Source organism: Coffea arabica, chromosome 3c (assembly GCF_036785885.1).
Source record: "Coffea arabica cultivar ET-39 chromosome 3c, Coffea Arabica ET-39 HiFi, whole genome shotgun sequence".
Lineage (NCBI taxonomy): Eukaryota > Viridiplantae > Streptophyta > Magnoliopsida > Gentianales > Rubiaceae > Coffea > Coffea arabica.
Window position 1 is genome coordinate 37,418,261 of NC_092314.1, and position 4,919 is coordinate 37,423,179.

Consider the following 4,919-nt stretch of genomic DNA (forward strand, 5'->3'; position numbering starts at 1 on the left):
TAGGCGGGAACGTGTGAGGCAGCACACGGCGTTTGGTGAATGGGTGTGGTGGCAGCGAAACACCGAAGAAGAGAACCAGGGGAAGTAGGAGAGAAGGCAAGGAAGAAAAGAGAAAGAAAGAAAAAGAAAGGAAGGAAGAAAGAAAAAGAAAGAAAAGAAGAAGAAAACAAAAAAGAAAAAATAGTTTTCTGGTTTTTTTTTTTAATTTAAATTTTAAAATTTGAAATTCAAAAATCAGAATTTAAGGTTAAATGAAAAAAAATTTCATTTAAAATTTTTTTTTTGCATACCTTTTTCCCGAATATGATGTGGGCACGTCAAAAAGGCAAGAACCTTTCTGATAAATGTCCATTGAGTTCAAAGTTACCACATGCCCTGTTGACGTGGACGCCTCATAAAGGTGGAAACCCTTCTGACGAAAACGTTGAGATTTGTTCATTATCACGTGCCCTGGTGATGCGGGTGCGTCATGACGGCCAGAACCCTTCTGATGAAGAGTCGTTGAATTGAAAGTTACCATGCACCCTACTGACGTGGGTGCGTCAAGACGGTAAGTCTGCTCCATGATTGAAGGAAGAGCTCTCCAGGCAACTCGACACGGGCGCGTCATGAGGGTGGAAACCCTTCTGACAAACAACTTGGGAGTTGCACATTATCACACGCCCTATTGACGCGGGCGCGTCATGTCAGAGGGACACCTACTAATTATCAAAAATGAAAAATTAAACCAGAAATCTGGAAAAACTCTATGAAAACATATTAAAACTATCAAATAAAGCTGAACAAACAACTGAAAGAAATTGGGTTGCCTCTCAATAAGCACCTTTCTTTAACGTCTTTAGCTAGACATTAAGCATCACTCCTCAATTTGGACATAATTCAAATTTTCTCGCATGCAGTGACATTCGTTCGAGATCCAAATAGTCATTGAGTGCAACCATCTTTTTTAATTTTCTACTCATTTTCACCTCATACAGTGATTGCATCTCATGATACTGATTCGCAACAATTTTGAATTTACCCTTACAATCGAACTCAGAAAATTCTTGCATAGAGGGATTAGTAGCATAAATGCCAAACACAGAATGACAGTTAACAGGATATTTTATTGTATCAAAAATATTAAAGTAAACTACTTCTCCATCAAATTTCATTGTGAGAGTGCCCTTATTAGCATCAATTTTTGTCTGAACTGTACTAAAAAAGGGCCTACCTAACAACAAAGGTGAGGGGTCGGGAGAATGATCATCATCCATGTCAAGTACATAAAAATCAGTTAGGAATGCCAATTCATTAATTTTAACTAACACATCTTCGACCAACGCTTCAAGATATGCATTAGTTCGGTTAGCTAATTGGATTATTATCCCAATTTCTTTTAATGGACCTAGGTTCAAAGAATCATAAATAGATTTAGGCATTACATTGATCGATGCTCCTAAGTCTAGTATGGCATTTCTAATCAAAGTATTACCTATCCTACAGGGGATAGTAAACAGACCTAGATCCCCGCATTTTGGTGGGAGTTTTCTCTGCAGAACCGCTAACACGTTCTCCCCCATAATAACTTTTTCGTCTCCTCTCAGTTTTTTTTTCGGTTAACGCACAAATCCTTCAAAAACTTCACTTACTTTGGCACTTATTTGATTGCATCTGGCAGGAGAATATTGATCTCTACCTTGCGGAATACCTCTAAAATCTCTTTCTCCTTATCCTGTTTTTTTGATTTCTCAACCTACTAGGAAAGGGAGGTTGATTAATTTTAACTTCAATGATCGGGTCAGGAAGTACCATTGGATTTTTGCTGCTTATGTTTTTTGCCTCAAACTCTTTCTCAATCTTCTCTTCATCCTTGCCCTTTGAAGTCACGAATTCGAGTCCCTGAATTTCTTTCCCATTCCTTAAGGTCATTGCACTTACGTTCTTCGGGTTCTGTTCAGGTCAAGACGGCAATTTTCAGTGAACTTGGGATTATAGGCTGCTGATGGCTACTGCCATCTAACTCATCTGATTTTGCATTGCTTGTATCTGACCCATTTAACTTTGCAAGTTAGATTCCATCTTTAGTTGGCAAGCAATTAGCTGCTTCATCATTTCTTCCAAAGACGGGTTTGAACTTGGAGGAGGTGGTGATGGTGCTGGCCGAGGTTGGTATTGCTGATGATACTCTTGCTATTTGTTCGGTGCAAAATTTGATTGCCTATTCCCTCCATAATTGAGATTAGGGTGATCTCTCCAATCCGGATTGTACGTGTTCCAGTACAGATTATATGGCTTTCTTAGGGCGGGCACGTGACTAGCTATGTTTACTTGCTCCGCATTTTCTTCTTAAATCATTGGGTATATCTCTGTAGAGTGACCCATAGCAGTACAAATTTCACACGCCTTGGCCTATGGTACATTTTCAACAGCCAATTACCTAACAAAGGACGTTAACTCCGTCAACTGCTGTTTGATAGAGGATGTCTCTACCTCATTCACTTTGCGTATCGGGACATCCTTCCTTGTACCGAACTGTTGCTAGTTTTCGGCCATCCCTTCAATCAAATCCCACGCTTCTCAAGGAGTCTTATTTACCAGCATCCTTCCACTTGCAGCATCAATAGTACTCCTGTTTCTGAAAAGTAACCCTTCGTAAAAATACTGGATGAGCAATTGCTCATTTATTTGGTGCTGAGAACACTTAATGAATAATTTCTTGAATCGCTCCCGATAATCATAGAACGACTTTCCTGGGTGTTATTTGATACCGTATATCTCCTTCCTCAGACTTGCAGCTTAAGATGCAAGAAAATATTTTTTCAGGAATTTTTTCTTCAGCTGTTCCCAAGTGGCGATACTACCTAGAGGTAAGTAGTACAATCAATCGTTTGCAGAGTCCTTGAGAGAGAAAGGGGAATACCCTCATTTTTATCTGCTTTTCCGTAATTTTCGGGGGCTTCATACTGTTACAAACAATATCGAACTCCTGCAAGTGCTTATGAGACTCCTCACCTGGTAAACCATGAAAAGATAACAAGAGATGAATTAGACTAGATTTTAACTCAAATGGAGTGTTATCCATTAAACTTGAAAAAGTGATGTATAATCGCTGCTGATTTAAATCAGGGGCAGCTAACTCCCTTAGTATTCGTGCATTAGTTATAGTAACTTCTTCCCGATCCGAATCACTCGAAGTATCGCTAAGCGAATTTATTGTTTCAACTTCTGCATCAAATCTATGAGATGCAGCACTAGATTGCTCCTCTCTGAGCTGTCTAGTCTCTTTTCGTATTCTCCGCGTGGTCTTCTCTATCTCAGGGTCAAAAATTAATTCGCCTGCACAAGAGGAGCGAGGCATAAACTAGAAAGGACACCAGAAGATTAAAACAAAAGTAAATTTAAAAATAAACAAATTAACTAATGCCAGTCCCCGGCAATGGTGCCAAAAATTGACAGGCTGTTGATGCCTGTGCAATAATAATAATGAAACTCCTAGTTACCAACAAAAGCAGTCTCGAGTCAATTCTACTATTGGAGCAGGGACTATGGATGTGCAATGGATTACTAGATTTATCCTGGTTTCAAAAAATTTGTTTAATCCGATATACCAGAATTTATTCACGAAAACTTGTTAATTTGTATACAGGGCAAGTAGGGTCGTATCCTTAGAAACTGGGGATATTTGTCTCTTTGAAATTCACAATGACAATGGGTGATTTTAAGAAAATTAGCAATAAACTATACTAATCAAATATTGTAGTAAAACTAAATAAAAATTAAATAACAATAAGGTAAAAACTCAAATAGTATTGGACAACTCGAGTCAAAAAGTAACTTTGGAAATGGTTCTTCTAGTTGATCATCGATGCAAGAATAATTTCACATATAAACTGATAAACAAGTTATAATTGTCAAACAAGCGATGACAATCAATTTCTCCGTAATTATCGATAGTTAAGGTATGACCGTTAGCTATTGCCCTAATTGCAAAATAATCCGAGATACGACCGTAGAATTAAATTTCACAATTGTTTTAAGATTTAGAGAAACCCTGTTTTAACCAAACAATACACTACGAGGGTTGTTTAAAAATTAGCCCGTATATTTCCCTAACATAATCCCAATTATGTCAGTTGCCACTAATTTAGAACAATTAAACAATTACGGATCCAATTATTCTAATTGGCTCTAAGTTATTAAATTAATCGAACATTTCGGTCCGGGATAATTGAATAATACAACAACCATAAGAAAATAATGCAAGAAATATACAAATACTAGAAAATAATAGGAAAACTAAAATCAGTTAGATGTCACAATTTAAGTCGAATCAAATTCTCCGTTGTTCCTTGATTAGAATTATAGACTTAGTTCATCTCCGTTGAGAAAAATTCACGCAAAATTCTAGAATTAATTGTTGCATACATCGTCTCTCAATTGAGAGGAGCAATCCGATGAAATAAGCCACAAGAATAAAATACAAAAGTCAAAATCCAAAGTAGTCAAGAATGTCTACTATTCTACTATCTAAATCCTATTACTAATTGTCTGCCCACCATACGGCTAATAGGAAAGAAAAAGGGAAAAGAGTCTTAGACTTTGTTGACTTCCTTCCTCTGTGGAAACTACCAAAAGAATAGAAAAAGGATGTGTCCCCCTTTCTTTCCAAGTCTAACGCATATCCTCCAATAGATAAGGAAACCGAAATGAATTAGTCTCTAAAAATTGACTGCTACTCAAATTCTTCTGCTGACTACCATCAAATTGGCACATTTTTATGGTATTTTGTTTCACTCCCTGCAATAATTACAAATTTTCAAAAGTGAGTAGAATGCCTGTGCAATAATAATAATGAAAGTTCTAGTTGCCAACAAAAGCAGTCGAGTCAATTCTAGTACTGGAGCAGGGATTTTGGATGTATAATGGGTTACTAGATT